The sequence below is a fragment of the Narcine bancroftii genome, chromosome 2 (genome assembly GCF_036971445.1).
Source record: "Narcine bancroftii isolate sNarBan1 chromosome 2, sNarBan1.hap1, whole genome shotgun sequence".
Taxonomy (NCBI): domain Eukaryota; kingdom Metazoa; phylum Chordata; class Chondrichthyes; order Torpediniformes; family Narcinidae; genus Narcine; species Narcine bancroftii.
In genome coordinates this window covers 322042164-322067349 of record NC_091470.1, presented here as the reverse complement: position 1 = coordinate 322067349, position 25186 = coordinate 322042164, and the positions used below count along the sequence as shown (strand labels likewise).

Here is a 25186-nt window from a genome sequence, read left to right as displayed (position 1 = left end):
TGCCACTGGGAGTAGGAAATTCAGAAATTGCATTAATCTTTCTTTGAATAGGTGCAACTTTGCCATAACCAACTACATGACCCAAGTATGTCACAGTGGCATTTGCAAATTCACTCTTCGCTAAGTTAACAGTAAAGTTTTCTTTGGATAATCTTGCAAACACTTTGTCCAATTGCCTTAGATGTTCTTTCCATGTATCACTTTTTGTGACCAAGTCATCAATATAACCATCTGGATATGTTAACCCTTGGATTACTGAATTAATCATCCTTTGAAATGTTGCAGGGGCATTTTTCATGCCAAAAGGTAACACATTATACTCGTATAATCCGGATGGAGTAACAAAAGCTGAAATATTCCTTCCTCTTAGTTAAAGACACACACCAGTAACCCTTCAACAAATTCAACTTAGTAAGAAATTTAGCTTTTCCAATTTTATCAATACAATCATTATTCTCGGAATAGGATAAGCATCTGTTTTAGTTACTGAATTAACCTTCCTGTAATCTGTATAAAACCTACAGTTCCATCTGGTTTTGGTACCAATATACAAGGAGAACTCCAATCTGAGTTTGAAGGTCTAATAATATTTCTCAACTTCTATTCCACCTGATCCATGATTTTACTTTTCTGAATGTTTATTCTGTATGGGTGTTGTTTAATGGGCCTTGCTTCTCCTACATCCACATCATGGTAAATCATTGATGTCCTTTTTGGAACGTTGGGGAACAAATTTGTGTATTTTAAAATTAATTCCTTCAACTGCATCTGTTCTTGTGACTTAAGATGACCTAATGTTTCCTCCAAATGTTCCAAAATTGCTGAGTTAGACAGGTGCACAGGAACCATAGTTTCTTTAAGGTTATCCTCACAAGGTTTTGTTTCCATAATCTTATGATCCATTATTTTCTCAACCCTGTCAGATACAGATTGTTCTCCACTACCATTATCATAATAAGGTTTCAACATATTTATGTGACAAACCTGCTTTTTATTCCTTCTATCTGGAGTGTTAACAACATGGTTAACATTATTCAATTTTGATTTAACTATGTACAATCCAGAAAATCTAGCTATCAAAGGATTGCCATGTTGGAAACAAAATCAAAACTTTACTTCCTATTTTAAAATTCCTCACTTGAGCTTTCCTGTCAAATAAATGCTTCATTTTACCCTGAGCCATTTCTAAATTCTCTTGAGCTGAAGTCCACACTTTTTGTAGCCTATCCTTAATCTAGAAACATGATCCAGCAAGTCTAACTGTACATCCTCATTAACCACTGTTCTTTTATCAACATCAAAGGCTCTCTAACCTGATGTCCAAACACAATTTCAAAAGGGTTGAAACCTAGTGACTCCTGCACAGCCTCCCTTGCTGCAAATAATAATAAATGAATACCTTCGTCCCAATCTTTTCCATTCTCCAGACAATAAATTCTCATCATATTTTTAAGAGTAGAATGAAATCATTCCAAAGCTCCCTGAGTTTCAGGATGGTTTTCCCAACTCATAAATTAACTGTTGAAACAACCCAGAGATAAAATTAGATCCTTGATCATTCTGAAATTTTTTAGGTAATCCAAAAACTGAAAAATCTTTACAGAGCCTTTACCACCATTTTGGCTTTAATATTTCTTAATGGTATAGCTTCTGGAAGTCTATATGCTGTACACATAATTGTTGACAAGTACTCATTTCCAGACTTAATTTTCAGCAAGAGACCTACACAATCCACAATAACCTTAGTGATAGTTCCCCAACAACAGGAATAGATTGTAATGTAGCCACTGGAGGACCCTGGTTAGGTTTCCCCACAACCTGTCAAAAATGACATGTCCAGCACCAATTTACAATATCCTTCCTCAAACCAGGCCAGAAAAATTGTCTCAAAATTTTATTGATAGTTTTCTTTATACCAAGATGACCACCTAAAGGTGTACTGTGGGCTAAATTTAAAATTTAATTCTGGTAATTTCTAGGAAAAACCACTTGATGAATCACCTCCATTTTTCATTAGCAGGAATATGAAGAGGTCTCCATTTCCTCATCAACAATTCACCCTTTAAGTAGTAACCACAAGCCATTTCTTTAATCTCCTGTTCAGTTACTGCTTTGTCTGCTAAGTCAACAAGACTTGTATCTGCTCTTTGTTGCCAAATTAACTTCTTGACAAAGAGAAATCCGTACTCTTACAAATTACCCTGCTCTTTCAAAACCATTTCAGAACAAATAATATCAATTGGATCTTCTTCATCACTCAATAATTTCTTAGATGCCAACCTTGTTACTGCACACACAGGATATATCTCATAATTCTCTTCCACCTCATCCTTCCTAGGCCTACTTGTTAATCTCAAAACTGACCCAACTTTATCCTCTGCCAAATCATTCCCTAATGAAAATGAGACCCCCTGCATGGGTAACTTTGAAACTACTCCTACCGTAACAGGTCCTTTAACTGACTCTGAATTTAGGACTATATTGTGAAGAGATATTGACTCCACCTCCCCCCAACACCTTTAATCAAAGTTGTCCCCCCTGTGTCAGTCCTTTGATCTAGAGATTAAAAAAACACCTTTTATCAGCAATAACTGTGCAGCACCAGTATATCTAAGAATTTTAACTGGAACCTGTGATTCTCCCTCATTTACTGAGACAAAACTCTCTGAAACAAAACATTTGAAAACATCCATGACATCCTATCAGGTATGGAACATCTGCTCTGCTTAAATTCAACTGTTTGAATACATGTTTCTGGTAAAACCTTTTCTCTTTTGTTTTTCAATACTAGACAATTCACAATAACATGACCAGGTTTTTTTTTAAAAATGGCATGCAAATCCAGAAATTCTGTCCTTTCCAACGCTCTCTCCAGACTTAATTTCAGGCTTACTATCCTGCTCCATATTAATCCTCTGAACAGGCTTATTAATCTGTTCCACATTAACTTTCTGAGATGTATTTTTGTGAATCAGCGCAAATTTGTCTGCTAATCTAGCTGTTTGTCGCTACATTCCCACATCTTTCTCATAAATGTATAATTTAATCTCCTTTGGAGCACACCTTTTAATTTCCTCAATTAACATCAATTCTCTCAATCTGTCAAAATCATTATCTCTTTTGAGGTGCACCAAAGGTCAAACCATACAGATTTCTTCAGAGCAAAATCCATAAAAGATTGATTCCATGTTTTCATCAAACTAAATTTTTGTCTATACATTTCTGGAACCAACTCATAAGCTTTCAATACTGCTTGTTTAACAGTATCATGATCTGTCACTTGCTGTGCAGTCAAGCTAGAGTATGCAATTTGTGCTTGTCCCTTCAATACACTTTTGAGCATTAAAGTCTACTTTTATTTTGGCCATCTTGAGCTCTCAGCAACCTTTTCAAAAAGCTGAAAAAAGGTATCTACATCTCCCTCATCAAAAAAGGAGGCACCAGATTTACCCCTCTACTAGCCAAAAACCTCTCCCCAGGAGTTCCAGCCTCAGCTCTCTTACCTTCCTCCCTCTCAATTTTAATCCTCTCGAGTTGATACAATCTGTCCCTTTCAATCTTTTCCAAGTCATATTTTCTCTGTCTTTCAGCTATCTCTAATTCATATCTCCTGTTTTTCAGCTTCCTCTGCCAGATATTTCCTCTGTTTTTCCACCTCTTTTTGCCTTTCAGCCTCTCTGTGCCTTTCAGCTTGGTCTGCCTCATACTGTCTGTTTCTCAGCCTCCATCACCCTCTGTTTTTCTCTTCCTTCTTCCATCCTCAATTTCTCCCATTCTAATTGCAATTCACCAGATCTATCCTCTGGAAAATCTTCTAAGTCTTCCTCAACAAATTTACCCTCACCTATAAAATATTTCACTATAATCCTCTGTGTTTGTACTTTCCAATGTTTAATGTTAGTCAGTTTTAATGCCTTAGAAATAACCATCAGTTCCTCTTTTCTCTTGCTCTTCAGCTCTGCAGGTGATGGTTGTGACAAAAAAAATCAACATCCATAGCTGCTGATTTTACAGACACAAGCTTTAAATTAGCTTGGAAAAAAAAAACCAATTAACTAAAAGCCAACAAAACTCGTGTTCAATCAACTGGACGAGCCCCTTAAAATGTTACGAGCCCAAAGGACCCCAAAACCCAGCAGCAATAGATATTCACCATGACAAATGGTTACTTAAACAAAAGTTGTTTTTAATTATCTTTAAACATGAAAACAGTATCTAACTTATCACTATTAACTTAACTAACTCAACTTAACACCCTTCTAATTCTAAGTGCACATGTATATAATGTGTGTGTAAATTTAAGAAAAGTTATTTGGTTCACAATCTCACTTCTCATTCTCCCAAATTCACTGGTTGCAGGCAATTCTTATACTGTGTACAGGATTTAACATGTATAAAGTTCACCAGGCTTTGGTGCTCGAAAGGTAAATGTTTATCGCTCAGGAAGGTTCTTGAAGGCTTGCAGAGAGAGATGTGTTGTTCCACTATTTCCACAACTATTAGTCACCTCAATGTCTTGCTGATGAAACCTGCCCCATCAGGGTTCTCCAGATGATAACTCTTTCTTTCAGGCTATCACAGAGTTTCTTTCTGTTCTGCTTATTCCAAGAGAAACATCAGACAGATAGCACTTCCAGCCATCTGCCACTTTGGAGCTTCTGTTTCAGTTTCAACAAGCTTCTCTTGGCTTGTTTCAGCTGTGTGTCTGTCTCTCCATCTGAGATTCAAACTTCCAGCCACATGTCCTTCTCTCGCTCACTTGCAAAACCCCTCACCTTCTCCAGCAAACAATAGGAGTTAGTCTTCTGCTCCCATCTGTTGTTTTATGTAAACAAACCTCTCAGTAACTTTTGAGTGAGCACTTTGCAGAGAGGTCAAAAGCCTTGCAAAACAAGTCCAAAACAGACAACTTGACTCCGGTTGTTCTTCCAAGACAATAGCCTATTCATTTCATGGCATCATTTCAATTAGCACCTACGTGAAATATACATAGCATTCTCCATAGTTTCTGTAAAGTCATTGAATATGAATTCTTTAGTATTTCATATAAGATCCGTTTTAAAGTGTATGTAACTACTGTAATTTTACCAATTTATCTCCCAAAAACATCTCCAAATATTTCATCACACCATATTTCTCTAAATATAGAGGTAATATGAAAAAGGAAATATACAAAAGACAACTTGTATAAGAAAAGCTGTTCCATATAAACAAGATATAATAAACAAAAAGGAATTAATCATGTAATCAGTTATAACATGACTAATTGAAAAGGATTTTTAAAAAATTGATACAATACTACAAATTCTAACCCCTTCCAAAGTTATTTGGTAAATGCATACAAGTTCACTACCATTTTTTTAAAAAAACACAAACTCACAAGACAATATCTAAATGATCTTATAGATTATGAAATAAAAATAAAATGACCCCATAATCTTGAAAAGTTTAAATCCATTACATTGGAAAAAAAATTCAGATGTTCTTCTAAAGTCAGACATGCCATCATGTCATATAACCATTGAGTATGAGTAGGAAGGACAGCATCTTTCCATCTCATCAATGTTGATAGTCTAGCAATAAGGGAAGTGAAAGAAACTAGATGGGATTTAGGCACAGTTAATTTCAAATCAATTAGTTGATCCAAAAAAAGCAATTAAAGGATTAGGTATAAGATATGCATTAAGAACTAAAGGTACAAAAGACATCTCAAAATTTGGAAAGAAAGGATCAAGACCAAAGCATATGTAATAAAGTACCTTCTTTAGTCTTACATCTATCACAGTTTGAAGAAACATTAGTATAAAATTTAGCCAATTGAACTTTTAAAAAGTAGGCTCAATGTACTACATTAAATTGTAGGAATGAATGATGGGCACATAAAGAGGTGAAATTTACCAATTTTAAAATAGAATCCGATGTAGTGTCTGAGAATGAGAGCAGAAATTCTTGCTCCCATAATTTTTTAATTTATCTAGGGGGTTATCCCTAGACTTTAATAATAAATTATATATACCAGATATCAACATTTTTTACTCAGTTTAAAATTATAAATCATTTCTATCATATTTATAATGAGGTCCTCAGGAAGTCTCAACAATAGTGAATTCAAAAAAACTCCTAATTTGTAAGTATCTAAAGAAATGATAGGTAATTTAAAAGATAGTTGTTCAAATGAAGCTAAATTATTATCAATAAATAAATCTTGAAAAGATTGAATAGCCAAATTAATCCATTCATGAAAAGCAGAATCTTGCACAGAAGGTGAAAACATAATATAGGGCTAGTAAGTAAAAATCTATGAAATCCAAAAATATTTTAAATTGAAACCAAATTCTCAAAGTATGATTCACAACAAAATTATTGGTTAATTTGGAAGCAGAAAAGGGTAATTTAGTACAATTAATTTCTAAATTAATTAATCCAATTTGGAGCATCCATTCCATCCTTATAATGAATTTTAAAAAAAAGATATATCTAATGTTAGCTGCCCAATAATAGAATCCAAAATAAGGTAAAGCCAAACCACCTTTTAAAAGTTTTGAGGGAAAATGTTCTTAAGACGAGAACACTTATTTTTCCAAATATATGAGGAAATAATTGAGTCAAGTGAATTAAAAAAATGTTTTAGGAACAAAAACATGAATAGCTTGAAAAATGTACAAACACATAAAATATTCATCTTAATAAAATTATATTGCCCAATTAAGGAAATTGAAAGAGGAGACCTCTGAGATAAAGTCTCCTTAACATGATTCAATAAAGTAAGAAAAATCTCAAAACAAATTTTTGTTTTGTAATTGGAACTCATAAATAATTAAATAGATTTTTATTTATTTTGAAAGGAAGGGCAGTATCTAAAGAACCAGAAGAGTACTGCTTTTCTGAAGATTTAATTTATAGCCTGAAAACTGGACAAATTGATGAAGCAATGACAAAATGGATGGAATTGAACGATTAGGATCTGAAATGTACAGCAAAAGATCATCCACATATGAACACTCCACCTCTTAAGATTCCAGAAATATTATTAGATAGGTAAAAGGCCACAACTAATGGTTCTAATTCCAAATTGAATAACAAAGGGCTAAGAGGACAACCTTGCCTAGTTCCACAGTAGAGATTAAAAGGTTTGGATTTTAAGCATTGGTGAGGATTGAGGCAACAGGAGATAAATATATCAATTTAAATCTTAATTTTTTTTTTGGTTTAGATAAAATTCCTGCTTGGGTTAAATTAGAGATAAGTAAAATAGGAGAAATACATTTGCAGGATTTTATAAATGGAATTCTAAATTGTTGGTAGGAAGTAGGGATACACCTAGTTTGAAGCATATGATTGAATTATGGAATAAAATTGATTATGAAATAGGCATGATAAGTTTATTTTCAAGAAAAATGCCTTTATGTCAAAATAGGCTTATCCCATCTTCTATGGATAATCAATTTTTGAGGACTTGGATGTGGGTGGTATTCAGATGATAGAGGATTATTTTGAAGCTGGAAGATTCAAAATATTTTAGCGAATAAAGAATAAATTTAATGTGCCTAATAATACCTTCCTTTGCTATTATCAAGTTAAGGCTTTTTTGACTGATAAAATAGGTCTGAACTTGATCCTACAGAGTTGGAGTGAGTTGGAATTATTGGTTCGCAGTGGTAATGCAAGTACATTTAATTCTGTAATGTATAATTTACTTCAAATAAAAGCCTCTAAAATAGGAATGCATAAGTCGAGATTGAGATGGGAAGTAGTCCTAAATAGGCAAATAGATGGAACTATGTAAAGAGAATATGACAAAAATTATAAATGTTAATTATTATTTTTGCATCAGTTATATTTGATTCCACAAAAAATTTTAAAAATTGAATCTTATACTATTGGATTTGTGCTTTAGGTGAGGATGAGAGATTGGATTTTTTTATTTGCTTTCTACTTGGCAGTGTCCTAAAGTTAAGCCTCTTTGCGTGGAAGTTGGTAATTTTTTGGAATGAATAACTGGAGTCAAGTTTCCACAGGATCCAATGCTATTTTTCTTGGGCAATATCAAAATTAACTATGTATCAAACTGAATTTGTATGAATTGCTTTAGCAGTTTCTAGGAAATGTGTAGCAACAACTTGGAAATTGGATACAGATTGAAGGATGGAGAGATGGCATGTGGAACTTCTTTTCACTCTTTCCTTTTTGAGCTGAGGGTCCAGTCTCAGTGCCAGAGATGTGACCACTACAACTTGTCCCTTGTAGGTCATCCCCTCTCCTGACAATCACCCAGATACCTGCCTCGTGACTTTTTGGAGTGTCTCCTGAAACTCTTCTCTATCACCCTGTCTGCCTCTTGAATGATCCAGAGTTCATCTAACTCCAGTTCCCTAACTTGGTTTGTCAGGAGCTGCAGCTGGATGCACCTTTTGCAGGTGTAGTCATCAGGGTCAATTATGCTGTCCCAGATTTCCCACAATCGGAGCAATGCATTACCTACTCCTAATTTAATTAAATTACCTCACCTGTCCTTGCCTCACTGGAAGCAAGCTCATCCTCAGCCTCTGCTTGCCAAAGCCTCTCAAGTTAAAGCCTTAAGCTCCAGTACTACATTGGGCCACTCACATACTGGCCACTCCTCTTCAGCTTCCCCTCCTTTTATTTGTCCTTGCCAATTATCTCAAGTAATTGCTCCCACAAATCAACACTCTGTTTAACCCTTCTGTTTCCCTCCTTGCTCTTTTTAAAAACTCACTCACCTAGGCTGGTTCCCTCCACTCACCGTTCTCCCAATTGCTTTGCTTCTCCTCAGTCTCTGTTGGCCCCGAGATCCTCTATGAACATGCCAACAATTAGTTTGGGAATATAAGTGATCTGTTATCTTTCTAATATCTATCAGGCTCTTGAACCTCCATTTATTACACTGCTCTGACATTACAAAAGGACTGTCTGCACCATTGCCATGTCACTTTGTTCTGCATAAGGATAGCTAATATACATATACAATAAGCATGATATACATAAACAATCTGGGAGAGGGGACTGAGTGTATCTGTTTGTTGATTACACTAAAATGAATGGAAAAGCAAATTGTGCAGTGAATATAGAGAGTCAACAGAGAGATATAGACAGGTTAAGTGAGTGGGCAAGGGTCTGGCTGATGGAGTACAATATTGTTTGTAGCGACTTTGTTCCAATAAAATATAGTTGCTTGATGGCTAAGTTAGACATTTGTCTGCGACGCCTTTCTTGAATAAATCAGTAATGAACCCCAAATAAATTTTCTAAAATGTTCTTTATTAAACAAACACAAAAGGGCTAATGTCTGTAAAATACCAATTAAACATGATGTAATTTTCCATTCTAACATCCCCATAACATTCTACATAAAAGTCCATGTAATGGGTAGCGTACCTTGTAACTTAATGATTGACAGAAATTATTGCCAACTGACGATGCGGGCTGGGGAACCTATATTTAACACATGCAAAACCACCTGCGCATGCATTTTTTGGACGTGCTGGCCCCGACTCCAACTGCTTGCTGCTGGGGCCGAGCCAACTGAGCATGAGCTGCCATGCTCCTCCAGCACCGTAAATGGTGCCAGCCTTCGTGGATGCGCCAAAGGGAAGAAGCCTAGCTACAGATCCCGGGACACAGCCGACACCCACAACAGGTAAGAAACAAACCTTGACACCAGCCCATAATTTGTACAGGCAATATTGAGAATTTGCTGTTATCCTTACAGGCACCTTATACTGAGATTTAATTTCTCTAATAATAATTACGCAACCAATTATAAAACAATCATCTATATAACATTGAAAACATTACGCAGACCTTCTTTCTTCATCTTTACCCCCACTCTGCAGTCTGTGTAGTGGGCAAAATACAAAACACAAAAATCCAATCAAAATCAATTCAGTTTGTACTTATTACAGTTCCTCCATCTTCTGTAGAATCCTTGAGTTACAAACATCTACCAGTGAACCTCAGATCTCCCTCAGACGGAAAAGACACAGCTCTCCTTTTGAGCTTAACATGAATACGTCTTCAGTATGTCATTTGGTTTTCTTCCTTTGTCCAGCATTCTGCTTCTCATAGAAAGAATTTGAACATTTAGAATCAGATTTTGAAAATTTATCTGATCATCTCGATTTTAATGATGAGTCTCTAACCTTCTCTGCAACAGGTTTGCTCATCTTTTTCTTTCTTTTCCTCAGTTGATCGGAGATAATGTAAGATTCAAACAGCATTAGTTCTTCAAACTCATCAACAGCCATAGGATTTCAAGAATCCTTCTATAAAGAAGTCGACTGATTTCCCCTTATGGCTCCAACATTGGTATTTCTGCTTTCAGACCTGTGTGAAAGCCTTGTTGAAGTGTCTGAATTTCTTCATCTTGCTTCTTTCATTGGTGAAATGCAATATCTCTTTCTGCAGCATTATTAGCTGGGCCTTCAACGTAACATTCTTGATTGTTTTCTGTCGTCAACTATCTTGTGTAATTAACCAATGACTTGTTCTCTTTCAAAAGATGGCCTCCATCCTTTTGAATCTCAATAAAGCTGAATTTCTTTCCTCATTAGCTGTATTCATTTCTTCAGCAATTATTCCTTCTTCCACTTGCTGGCTTTGTGAATTCTATCTACAATTAAATCTCTATTCTTGTCAACCACTATCTGGAATTTTCCCTTCATCACTTTTAAAACTGAAGAATCATTGGATTCATTCTCATCCTTTTGAAATCTGGTTTTATTTCCAAGTACAAAGTTAAAAGCTTTTTGTTCACTGTTTTCACGATTATCCAATATTTCCAAGTCTTTTTTTTTCAACATTTTGTTCTCTGAAGACAGATGCACCAAATTATCAGTCACATGCTCCTTTATTTCACAATGCAAATTTCTGCATTCGCCTGTTTTGCAGCATGTCACGAGGTTTCTTCATTGACCTTGTCTGCTGTAACTTCTGGGCTGTGGAAGCCACTTTCAGGTTTGTTCTCAGTCTTTTGTTTTAGTCCTTCCTCAGATTAAATTACACAGGAATAATCACCAGCAGTATTTGCAACATCTTCTAATACTTCATTTTCATCTATTGTTGATGAAAATAATTCCTTCAATATTGGTTTAGATGTCTTTGATTTATTTTCACATTGATATGTTTTCTTCAAAAGCAAAATTCTTATTTACAGTCTTTTGCTGTTCCCATAACTCATCATGTTTCACAACCAAAATCCTTTGGCCATCCTGTTGACAGGGGGTGATTATTGGTGCTATAGCCCCAGCAACATCATGCTTGTGGAGGATTTGTGCATGTGTATTCATTGCTACGTGACCGTGGTACAAAAGGTTCTGTGTTAGTATCAAATGCTCTCATTTCATGTGATGACCTCTTACCATCCCTACCTTCACTTAACTTTCTTAGCAACAAGTTTTGACATCAGATCCAATTGTTCCCTTTTTTTTCCCTTAGCTCCAATTTCTGCTTCCTCAGTTGCTCCTCCTGTTCCATTTGCTGCTTTATTTGCTGCATCCTTCGCTGCTCCTCTAAGGCATATTTCTCATTGAGCCCATCTTCTTGAGCTTGAAGACCAGCCAACTCAGCCTTAGCCTTTATATATATAGAGATGAGGCCCTTGCCTACAGCCACACTAGCCTGAAAACGCCCAATCTTGTCGGTTCTCGAAAGCACACTCAGGCCTGGTCAGTACTTGGATGGGAGACTGCCTGGGAATACCAGGTGCCGTAGGCCTTAAAAAAAAAGAAATGAGGCCCGGAGCCCACTTTGGAATTTCCTTTGCTTCTCCTGCTTCCTGGTTCAAGAAATGCATGTGTATGTGCCATTGCCATTCTTGGCCTTAATTTGTACAGGCGGTACTGAGAATTTGCCATTATCCTTACCAGCCCAGTAAGACCACTCATCTGAACCAGGATTTTTCTGCTGGATTTACTTCTGGTACATCAGTGACTCCTTTTCAAATTCAAATTCAAATCGTACATGTTCTTTCGCCCTCTTCACCGACATTTTTTTGACACATTTTTAGCCATTTCTGTACCACTGACTCTAGAATCAGCTGACATCATCTGCAGTGCTTTTGCAGACTCTTTACTCTCATCAACTGAAGCTGCCTCTTCTTTTTTAATTGCCAGCTTCAGTCTAGCGAAGAGAGCACTTTTGTCATCTATGGTATCTAGCCTTCGTCACTTCATTTCTGCTCCAAAATCCACAAGTTTCATATCTTCAATACCTTGCTCCTCTACAGCAATGCCTGAAGCAGCTGCTGCCATTTTACTCATCGTGTTCCACCATCTGTCAAGCTTGAGCAACAACCACACACAACACAAGCCAATTCAACAGTCCCCATCAGTGGTGGCAAATCCAAACAGTGTCCAAAACTTGCCACAAATATACAGAAGGAGTCCAAAGACGTAGGCCTACCACTTCTGATGGCTGTAATGTTCTGCTATTAACAAGCGAGTTTTCACTGCAGCATCTTGAATATCACTGATTTTCAAGAAATGGCTTTACCAATGTGTCAACAAAACCCTCTTCTCACAGATTAGAAGTTTTGAACTCTTTTTCTGTCTATACTCAGGCTGATGAATATGGATTACAAACTGCAAAGCAACTCCATATTTCTAAGATGGCTGCAATATTGGTTTCAATACAATTCAATTTCCCTTTACAGCAGTCCAAATGTTCCAGTAAAAGAGTAGTTTCTGTCATCTATTTTCTGTCAACTTAATGTAACGACTTCTTTCCAATAAAATATATTCACTTGGTGGCTAATTTAGGCGTTTGTCTGTGATGTCTTTCTTGAATAAATCAGTAATGAACCCCAAATAAATTTTCTAAAATATTCTTTATTAAACAAACATAAAAGGGCTCATGTCTGTAAAATACCAATAACATGTATCATTCCATTCTAACATCCCTATAATGTTAAATATAGGTTCATGTAACGTAATGTGTAGCGTAATTTGTAACTTAGTGGTCGACAGAAATGATTGCCGTCTAACTCACCCTCTCGGATCACCAACTGATGACGCGGGCTGGGGAACCTATATTTAATGTGTGCAAAACCACCTGTGCATGCTCCTTTTGTGGACACACCGGCCCCAACTCCAACCACTCGCTGCCGAGGCCGAGCGAAGCAGTAATGTGTCGCCATGCTCCATGGCACATGCCTACTGGTGCACATGCTGGTCTCAGCTGAAACCGCTGCTGCTGAGGCCAAGCCAACTGCGCATGCACCACCATGCTCCTCTGGCACCCTAAACGGTGACGGCTTTTGCACATGTGCCAAAGGGAAGAGGCCTACCTTTGGATCCCAGGACACCGCTGATGCCCGTGGCCTCAACAAGTAAGAAACGAGCCTTTGGCTCTTACATGCTAAATATGCAGTTATCTATTTTGGAAGGGAAAATGGAAGATCAGAATACTATTTAAATGGCAACCGATTGCAGCATGCTGCCATGTAGAAATGCTTGGGAGTGCTTGTGCATAAATCGCAAAAGGTTGGTTTGCAGGTTCAGCAGGATATCAAGAAGGCAAATGGAATTAAATTTAGGAGCAGGGAAGTTATGCCGCAACTGTATAAGATATTGGTGAACCTGACATCTGGAGTATTGTATGCCCCCTTTAGAGGGGATTCAGAGGAGGTTCACCAGGTTGATTCCAGAGACGACGGGATTAGTCTATGGGGAAAGATTGAGTCATCTGGTACTGTACTCACTGGAATTTAGAAGAATGAAAGGGGATCTTATAGAAACATATAAAATTATGAAAGGCACAGACATAATAGAGGTAGCTATGTTGTTTCCATTGGTGGGTAGACTAGAACCAGGGGACATTGCCTGAAAATTCAGGGTAGTAGATTTAAAATGGAGATGAGGAGAAACTGGTTTTCCCAGAGGATGGTGAATCTGAGAAATTCACTGCCCATTGATTGGATCGAATTGAAGGGATATGGGGAAAAAGCAGGTAGGTGGAGATGAGCCTATTATCAGATCAGCCATGATCTCATCGAATGGCGGAGATGGCCTTCTGTTCTTATTTCTTATGTTCTAAACTATTTGTCCAGCTGCAGAAAGTAAGAATATCCGTGCATATGTATTTTGTACATGGCATGGAAACAGGCCCTTCAGCACAACTTGCCCATGCTGGCCAAGCAAGAAACATTTGCCGACAAACAACCAAATAACCCTCTCAACCTTTCCTATCCATCTACTTGCCTCAATGTTTTTTTCTAACCTGCCTCTGCCACTTCCTTGGAGAGCTTGTTCTATTCTCTCTGTGAAGAAATACCCCTCCAATCTCTCTTAAAACTATCGCAGGAAGTGCAGCACCTGCATCCACCCCTCTTCCCTCACCACCCTTTGGGACCCCAAACAGTCCTTCCAAGTGAAGCAACACTTATGAATCTGCAAGGGCCATTTATTGCATCCAGTGCTCCCATTGTGGTTTCATCTACATTGGAGAAACTGGGTACCACTGACATATCTGTCCAAGGTCTCATGCTCTGCCAGTCTGAGACCACTTGCAATTTGGAGAAACAACATTCCATCTGGGCTCCCTCTAACTGAATGGTATTAACATTGACTTTTCTGGTGTTAATTAGCCTCCACCCCTTCTATCCCTATTTATCCTTTCCTTTCTCTCTCTCTCTCTCTCTCTCTCTCCCCATTTTCCCTCCGTCTCTTTTCTTTCAGTTCTGCATTCATAGAGCTGTCCCCCGAGCAATTTTCATCTTTCCTCTTGTGTCCTCCTACCCATTTCCAAATATCACCCTTTGTCTGTTGGTTTGTGCTCCCTCCTCCCTTCCCCCCCCCCCACTCTTTCTTTCCTTCTCATCAGCCTTTTAATTCAGGTGCCTGCCTGCTTTTTACTTATACCTTGATGAAGTGCTCAAGCCCAAAATGTTGGCTATATATCTTTACCTTCTATAGATGCTGCGAGGCCTGCTGAGTTCCTTCAGCATTTCTGTGTTTTTACTAAAATTGCAAGAGTCTGCAGACTGTCCTGTTTCACTATTTTAATTCTTTCCCATCTCACCTTAAATCTATGCTCTCAAGTTTTGACTTCCCTATCCTGGAAAAAAAAACTATGATTAATAACCTTATCTATTCCCCTCATGATCTCCATAAGATTCCCTCTTAGCCTCCACTGCTCAATAAAAAAAATATGTTTATTTTCATCTGAATGTATATATGCAACCTGACAAAGCAGTGTCTCCCCAGAACATGGTGCGTGCAGAAAAACACAAAGCACAGAACACAATGGTTGCATAAATAATCAAAATAAATACAGTATATAAATACTCTAACCTGCACGGTTACAGGATACTGTTCATCAATCTCAAACAATAACCAAACCAGCAGTGCGAATATAAGACAGCTTTAATAAACTAATATGTACACTAAGAGGTCTTGTCTCTCTGCAAGACCAATCTTGAAGGCCAAACTGTAGCTTTATGTACAAGGTCACTGGGATGACCCCTGGTGACCTAGTGGTGTAATTACATATTACCACACTCGCAGCCTGCAGGAAAAAGATATTACTCAGCCTAGCAGTCCTGATTTTGATGCTCCTGTACCTCCTTCTTGATGGTGGTGGGTTAAAGATACTGTGCCATAGATGGAATCGATATTCTATAATTCCTTGAGCCCTGTTTAGGCGACATTCCCAGTAAATATCATCTATAGAGGAAAGGGAGACCCCAGTGAACTTCTCGACTGTTTTAATGATGGACTCCCAGCCTGATGCTCTGCAGCTACCATACCACACAATGCTGCAGCCAGACAGGACACCCTCAATATGCTCCTGTAAAAGGTTGTCAAGATGGGGGCCATTTCTGTACCACTGACTCTAGAATCAGCTGACATCATCTGCAGTGCTTTTGCAGAGTCTTTACTCTCATCAACTGAAGCTGCCTCTTCTTTTTTAATTGGCATTTAGCCTCCTTAGGAAGTATAGGCATTGCTGTGCCTTCCTGACATATGAGGAGGTATTGTAAGTCCAGGATAGGTTGTCCTTTATTTACATGCCAAGGAACTTTGTGGAACTATTGGTGTGTGGTGGAGAGTCGTCAACCTTGATCCTCCTGAAGTCCACAATGATCTCTTTTGTCTTGTCTACATTGAGACTCTATTTGTTGTTCTCAGAGAATTTTATGAGTCTTTCAACTTCTCTGTAATACAACTCATCCTTGTTGCTGATGAGGCTAAAAAAACGTTGTATCATCCTCAAATATGATGATTCTGTAAGAACTGAATCTGGCGGTGCAGTCACGAGTCAGCAGTGTGAACAGTAGAGGGCTGGGCGCACAAGCCTTGAAGTCCCAGCCTATCTAGCCTCTCCGCGTAAATCAAGCCCATCAATAATATTGACATGATGAACCGAATATCAGTCATTTTCTTCAAATATCAATAGAACAGAAAGCAAATAGTTACTGAAACGTTCCATTGGTGTTGACTATAGGTTTCATATGTACTTGGAGGTGGAATTTTTAAAATTCCTGTGACTGAACACATGAGCTGCTTTTACAGGAATGTGGCTTATTGTTGTTGAAACTCCATTATTGGTGACGTCTCTTGCAAGAATATTGAATGAATTAAAAAGTGCAATTAATGATTGGCTCCAAATGGCAGCAAACATCTGATGTAAAGTGTTTTAACATCATGCAGTTAAAATGGGGGAAAAACTTTTCAAATATACAGCTCTCCAAGATAGCATACACTTGATTCTCTATTCCCACAGATCTCTTCTAATTAAATAACTTTTTCATATTTTAAACATATTAGACTAAATGAGAAATCCTCTTTATATGCTATAAGAAACCGCATCAGTGGGCTACCCCCCAGACATTGGCCAGATGGCTGTGGGAGGTCATGAGAGTGGCTAGAGTGGATATTTCTCAGTTTGGGTCCCATTCAACTAGAGCGGCAGTGACCTCGGCAGCCAATAAGGGCCGAGGTCCCTATATGGGATATCCTCCACCAGGTGGGATGGAGCAATGTGAAAACCTTTAATAGATTTTACAATAAAGCTTTAAACTCAAAGGGTCTGAGTTTCACGGCTTGCATCCTACACGCAGCGGATTGAACAACGCCGCAGGAAGGGGGCCCATTGAACTGATTATGGTCTGTCAGACCACCCGAAGGGGATAAGTCACTGAGCTACAAACTCTCACATTGGTGTACCAACATACATTGCAGAGAATAATGAAGAGATAAACGAGCACTTACCTGTGTGAAATTTGATGATGATTATTCAAACAATGGGAGCTTGTGAGTCAATGTGCCCATCTCATCCTCCCCTCTTTTTTCTTGTTTATAGATAAAGATGCTTTGGTTGCAATAAACATGTTCAGTCATACGTTTGTGTTATGGTTGGTTTGTTTAATTTAGCTCATTTAAGTTCAGTGGCTTCTCCCCTCCGGACTGTAAAGGAATGACTGCACATGCATGGATGGGATCTCACATTGACTCACCAACTCCCATTGCTCGAATAACAATCATCAAACTTAGCACAGGTAATTGCTCATTTAACTATTCATTAGAGCAGAAAGTAGAAACATAATCAGGAGGGAAACATCTCCCTTGTTTGAGGGAGGTGCCTTTTTGATTGGGGGAGATCACAGAATATAAAATGAACAAAGTTAATAATTCTTTGGGACTTGCACATCACTGATCATTTTCAAGATACTGTATAACTGCCAATATCCAGCATCTTTGGGGATTAGTAGATGCCAAATAAGTGAATTTTCCGGTTGCTTGAGATTGCATGTTCCTGATTGGCGAACTGACTGCTAAGGGTGCCAATTTTAAACCTGTATTTTTTACCATGTTTTTTTTGCCAGTTGTGTGAATTCCGGATAACAGGGATTTTACTGTATTTGACCCTGTGATGCATGCTGTTTGGTGATCTTGATTGATTCAGAGCCATCTGCTGGTTGCTACTGGAATTGCAAAACATCAGACAAAAATTGTTGAAAATCATTGGACAATTTTGGTGGGAAAGAGGCATGTGCCCTTTATGATCCTGGTCTAGATGTAGCAAATAAATGGGAAATAAATAAATTAGTCAGATTGGGGTTCAAATTCTGGAAGTAAAGATCAGTATAGGGAGGGATTTTCAAATCCAATGAGCAGTACTTTTTTTATGCATAGAGCTGTCCTTTACAAAATAAATTGTTTCCTGGAACACGCAAGCATTCTTAGAATCTAATGAGCATCCCATTACAAACTTAACCCAGCTACAATGGTCCTAGGATATGACACTCCCATTTAAAGTCCCCTTATTGACTAATGCATGTCGTAAAAATTAAACTGTTTACTTTTGTTACTGAAAAATACAATACGATCTGAATTTTGGAAATGGAAAATCCTGATTGGAGCTTGTAGGTATCATGGACCTTACAAATTTAATTTAAGGTGAACACAATTTATATGGAAAATACCAAAAGCAATGTTGCTGCAAAATACATGTCTAGAAATTAGATCAATGGTGTCCATTTTTATGCATCAAGTAATTTAACCTAAGTTTGATTACATTAGCAATCATTTCTATGTGCAATCACACCTATTGAGAGTTTAGCTCAGGCAGTTCCATCTGCATATGCATCGGCATTTTTTTTTACATCAGATGCAATCAAGGACATTAATGAGATGCAATTAAGGACATTACATGACATTCTATATTTCTTCTTTTTCCAACATAAATCAGAGCTTTTGAAGTGTACCAATAGAAGTTCACATAAAAACTAGGAGAATGGAGGGGGAGATGAGAGTACGACCATGGTGCGATGTTCTTTTGTATCTTTTGGCACCTTTTCTGAGACAGCTAGAGGTATAGACAGGGTGGATGGAGGGGAAGTTGGTTTGTGTTATGGCCTGAGTTGTGTACATCATTCTCTGCAGTTTCTTGTGGTCTTGGGCAGAGCAGTTTCTGTAACAAGCTGTGATTCACCCGGACAGGATATTTTCAATGGTGCATCTTTAAAAGTTGGTATGAGACCTCAGGGCCAAATTTCATAGGCCTTGTGAAAGTCTTTGACACAATTTCTTCCTTGTAAAGTCAATATAGTAGGACCAAGATGGGTTGTTGGTCAGATGATGGTTATCTGAATTTAAAAAAAATACTGGTAACCCTTAGTATGTCAGACAGTATCTGTGCAAAAGGAAACAATTAATATTTCAGGTCCAGGACCCAATGAGGTATAAAGTCAGACTTCATTGCAATGAAATTTAGGGACTGATTCCAGCATTTGCTATTTGCCCAACTACAGAAGCACACAATCACAGCAAATAAGATGGTCATTTTATGGATATAAATAATGATCCATCGTTCTCCCATTTCCAACATTCCTGTTGGTCGTAAAGGCTTGCCATCAGTTCTTATATTGGTCCACATAGAGACACAAGAGACCACAGATGCAAGAATCTGGAGCAAAAAGCAAGGTGCTGGAGAATTCAGTGGATTAGGGAGCATCTACAGAGGCAAGAGCATAGTCAAGGACACCTGAAACATTGACTATCCAGATTTGCCCTGATCCACTGAGCTCCTCCTGTGATTGTGCTTTTTTTGCTCCATTTGAGCAAAGGTCATGCTGAACCAATAGATGGCAGTGTTGATTCAACAATTCAATACCTGTAATATCTTTCAAACATTAATTCCATAGCTTGTTCTTGTATTCTTCAGTACTTCTTGTAGTACGAACCTAGCATTTACATCTTTGAGAAATTAAATGCCAAAACTGTTTTGGACCAATCCAACATCTTGATCTATGTCTAATGCTTTGTGAATTTATTGGCATTTATTACAGAATGAGACCATATATTTTTAAACTTTTAGATCAGTGGTTCTCAACCTTTTTCTTCCAACTCACATACCACTTTAAGTATTCCCTATGCCATAGGTGCTCTGTGATTAGTAAGGGATTGCTTAAGGTGGGATGTGGATGGAAAGAAATAAATTTGAAAACCACTGTTTTGTTCATGGTTCCATAACTCCAAAGGAAATGGGCCAATCACAATTTTTCTCAAGCAAAATATTTTGGTAACAATTGGGTCTAGAGAAGTGGTTCTCAACTTTCGCTTCCCACTCACAACCCACCTTAAGCAATCCCTTACTAATCACAGAGCACCAATGGCATAGGGATTACTTAAGGTGGGATGTGAGTGGGAAGAAAAAGGTTGGGAACTGCTGCTTTAGATGAACAACTGAACAATGAGAAGTAGAGCAATGTGCAGGCCTGGTGAAAAAAAAGAGAGCATGTTTAAAATTATAGCTAAACATAATAAGGCAACATTAATTGGAGAAATCCAAACTCTGCTACTTTGGTTATAGGTACTTAAACAAATGCATGAAAAGGTGAAAGTGCAGTCTACAGAAAAGCGTACCCATTTTTTGGAAAATATTTTATTTGAGAATTTTCAATGAAAATGAAGAATAATCAAAAAGTGAAACCATAATATTAACAAAATAATACAAATCTCGATCCGCGAGTCGATAGTAAAGAATGTGAGAAAGAAGAAGTCAAGATGTAATTCAATTTTTATAAAGAAAGAAAAATTCCAATAATACTCCAAAAATGCAAATTCACCGTCCATGTCGAACCAAATGGAGAAAAAGATAATAGAGAGAAAGAAGAACAAAATAAGAGGAACCCTTCTTCCCCCCCCAACCAAGAAACAAGAAGAAAAGAAGAAAAAGTAAGAAAAGAGAAAGAATAAAGAAAATCTTGGCTTCACCAAGGATAAACCCGACTCCCATCAAGGGACAAATAACTTGACTTATCCAGGGTCCTCGGTGCTGCGAGCAACGGGGGGGGGGGGAGAAGAGACGGGGTGGTGGGGGGAGAATCGTTAAAGATTTACCCTGATGTACCTTAAGTATGAATTCCATATTCTTAAAAATAAATCATACCTGTTTCTGAGGTTATAAGTGATCTTCTCCAGGAGAACACAATTATGCATTTCTATCTTCCAGCGGGCTAAACCTTATGTATTTCCTGGCCACTGTGAGCTTACCAAACTTTAATTAATATTTTGACAACCTCATTTTGGGTCTTACGTCTTCTAAATTCCCAATAAAAATAATTCAGGTACCTGAGGGTATCAAATTCCAGTATTTCTTTCCCCAGGAGATTACCCAAACTTTTCAGAAAGGTCTCACTTTAGGGTATGACCAAGTTGAATGCTAGAAACATTGAAAATATTGGTCTGATATTTCTGACTTCAATTTATGTAACTTTTGTGGAGTAAGGTATAGCTAATGTAAGAAGTTACATTGCAACAGCCAATACCTTAGAATAATTGTGTTAATATCAACCACCATTTCATCCATATTTTACATGGAGCAAAATCTGCTCTTAATACTTAAAATAAAATGCTGGTAATCTAAAGTAATTTACTGCAGTGAACTGGGATTCACTGGTAGTGCATTACATATAACAATTTACAGCACGGAAACAGGCCATTAGGCCCTTCTAGTCCGCACCGAACCAAACACCCCTCTCTAGTCCCACCTCCCTGCACAATGCCCATAACCCTCCATCTTCTTCTCATCCATATACCTGTCCAACCTTTTCTTAAATAATACAATTGACTCCGCCGCCACTATTTCTCCCGGAAGCTCATTCCACACGTCTACCACTCTCTGAGTAAAGAAGTTCCCCCTCATGTTACCTCTAAACCTCTGCCCCTTAATTCTTAACTCATGTCCTCTTGTTTTAATCTTTCCTCCTCTTAACGGAAATAGTCTATCCACATCCACTCTGTTTATCCCTTTCATAATCTTAAATACTTCTATCAAATCCCCTCTCAACCTTCTACGCTCCAAAGAATAAAGACCTAATCTGTCCAATCTCTCCCTATACTCTAGATGCTTAAACCCAGGTAACATTCTGGTAAACCTTCTCTGCACTCTCTCCACTCTGTTTATATCCTTCCTATAATTAGGCGACCAGAACTGCACACAGAACTCCAAATTAGGCCGCACCAACGTCTTATACAGTCTCAACATCACCTCCCAACTCCTATATTCATGCAATGATTGATAAAGGCCTCCCAACTCCGCCCCCATCTGCTCACATGTAACCCTGGTTTCCCAGAACCCTTCTGAAGACTACTGTGAAACCCTACCCATAGTCATAAACTAATAAAAGTATTTGTTCTCTCTTCAGCCGTGAGAGCTTCTATTCACGCTACACTTACAAAAAAGTTGTGGAAAAACGAAGCGGATCGGCCATATCTGTGGGAAGAGAAACTGAGTTGTCATCTCAGAGAGCTGCTGAAATTGGAAATCTGCTAAAGGCCAAACCCTCACCACCATCTAAAAAAATCCTTTGATGTGTACCATTAGAAGAGTGGTCTGCATCGCTATGTATTGAGTATCTGAGCAACTACCAGTACTACTTGTGTATTTTCTCTGATAAAAGTTAAGGAAAAATCAGAGACTGGCTGAAGGATAATAATGGAAGGGGGTAGGGGTGCAGTGCTAATTTTTTAGGTGCCAGAACTCACCAAAAACTGTGACAAGGAGGTGCCAGAACCCCCCTGAGATGCTGGAGCAGCACTCCAGTGAGCTCCAGTAGCACTGCACCCCTGGAAGGGGATAAGTATTATATCATTACCTCAAAATAACCATGAAAGAGAGTGCTCCATGAAGTTAGGAAACATTTATTAATTCGTTTCATTTTTTTCTGTGGATGCAGGAGAAAAAAACTGAAAAAGAAAGTATTTAGTAAATAAAAACTTTGATAGAAGATTAACAGATATTCTAAAAGTATTTCACAATACTCCGATTATTCTTAATGTTAAGCACAATTGTTAACATTAACCACACAAAAATCACTTCAGCTTTCTGCCATACATATAGTGAAACAAAAACGTTAGTGATCTATTTAATCTATGATCTACAGCCAGAATTATTTAAGGATTTTAATCTCAAAAAGTAGCATAAAGCAGCTGAATGTTTTGAGGGAAATAGTTTTACTCATACTGTATATTAAGCGTTTCACACACAAAGCAGGCCTCACTTTTCAGCAAAATGTTGAAAACAAATTTTTGTTGGAGCAATGCACTCTTTTGTTTCAAAGAATTGTTGCCCAGTCTTTTTATTTTCTCACTGTGTAACATACTATTAAAATAACATACACCCCCATCAGCACATTGTTATTTTATTAATGTGGGAAATTGATTTTCATTAATGCCAGTGACTGTGGACAAATTTTAATTGATAAATGCTTTCTCTAAAAATTTGTGAGTGGAATCCTAATAGATCAAACTAATATGTGTTGTTTGAACCATTGAAAAATGTATGTACATATACAGTTAAATTTGTAAATCTAGAAATATATTCTTAATGAAATGGTTTTTGAATGTTTCATGTTAATAGAAGCTCATAAAATCTTCAACATGTATAAATAATTTCTGTTACGCCTGGGTGGCCTGTTGTGTGTACACTCACACAATTAAGACTCGGAGACGTGATGCTTTCTCATCTTTTACTTCTATTAGACTAACATGGCTACTGACACACAGGGTTATATATATATATGGAAGGATGACATCTTGACACCCATGTCATGATGTTCAGCAGAGGGCAGGCTTATACCCAAGACCCCACCCCGGGTGATAAATGCTGACTGGGCCCCTTCGAACTAACAAGATTACATCAGGCCCAGAACTACAAGTGAGAATTAGAAAACATCTCATGAGTAATTATAATTATAAAAGGGAAAGTATTTAATAATAATCAGGGCACATAATTCTTAAAGCATTCAGGTGGTCTTCTTTCTCTTTTGGACCAACTCGGCGTGGTTTGTTGTGCTGGTCTTTGCTCGGGACCTGTTGATAGTGTAAGGTAAAACATCATGAGATGGGAATGTGTAGGGAGTTACCCTGTACAGGGCAGTAACAAGAAGGGGAGGTGTCCTTGTACTCCTGTTAGGTAAAACATCATGAGATGGGAATGTACAGGGCTGTAACAAGATGTGAATGCATCCTTGTACTTACAAGATAAGAGAGACATTGATGGATTGAGAGGCAGGAAGCTAGCAGGGAAAGGATAGCAACAGTTTTAGTCATTGGACAAGTAATGATATGATGATGTTCTAAGCACATATCCAAGGGTATAAAAAATCACCATTTTGCTGATAACGGCAGAATGCATTCTCCGACTCAAATGTTTAGTCGCAAGTGTTACAATCCGGTAATAAAGAACAAAGAACCCTGATTTCGACTCAGCCTGGTGTTTGTCTCACTCATTCATGAACAAAGCAGACCTAACAATTTGGTGACCCCGACGTGATGGGTGAGTGAACACTGGACGACGGTTTCTGTTTTTTCTGACAATCATCTCAGCCGGCTGATAAAAAGGTCCAGAGAAGCCTGTTTTAACAAAATTCTCTTTTTTTTAAAAAAATCTTTATGATTGTCAGTAAGAACTGGAGATCGGACAAATTAGACGACCACAATTGAAGGTCGCATGCCAGGATTGTAACACGTAAGTGATTACAGACAAGATAAAAGTCCTTAAGGTGTTTGAATGACATTTATTAAGTGCTTCGCAAGAAACTACTAGAGTTTAAAAGTCTTTATTGTGTCGTTGCAAAGTCCAATAGAGTGAGAAGGTGGTCTATAAACAATTGAGGAACTGAGTTTTCTGCCCTAAACTGGTTATTAAGAGGAGAAATCTCCCACGTGAAGGTTGGGCTTTGAAAGAAAACAAAGGTTCAGGCTTATTGGCCTCAATTGTATCTGAGAGACTGACTTATAAATGTCCGGTAGGTATGATAATGTCTGTACACTTGAGAAGTTAAGAATTTATTTCCCCAATTCGCCGTGGTGGAATACCACAGCAGACACTAGAGACCTTGAGACAACAAAAAAAGTACTCAGGGACGCCTGCCTGGTGAACAAGAACGACGACAGAAGGCTGCGACAGCTGTGTCCGGATCAGGTAGGAGATATTAATGAAAAAGTTGACAAACTCCTAAGAGACACCCAGTTTATTCGAAATACTTTTGATAAGTTAAATGAGGGTATTCCCAACATCACCAAGGAGATAAAGTTACGTAAATTCATAGATTGGTACAGGGAAACAGGACAAAAGTATAGCCCAAATATTTGGTTTTCTAGTTGTAATTTAACTTTCAGACCCTTTTGGGAAAACAGAGAGTGGAAAACGAGCAATCAGA

At 37.9% G+C, this 25186-nt stretch overlaps 1 protein-coding gene across 2 annotated transcripts in view; it reads left to right on the top strand.

Moving 5' to 3' along the window:
* Positions 1-23312, top strand: part of pdp1 (pyruvate dehydrogenase phosphatase catalytic subunit 1) — a 39725-nt gene extending 16413 nt beyond the window's left edge. For both annotated transcript variants that reach the window (XR_011352416.1, XR_011352414.1), the window contains exon 2: positions 22169-23312. The gene's annotated coding sequence lies outside the window, so the exon portion shown is untranslated. The remainder of the gene's footprint in view (positions 1-22168) is intronic.
* The last annotated feature ends 1874 nt before the right edge of the window (positions 23313-25186 follow it).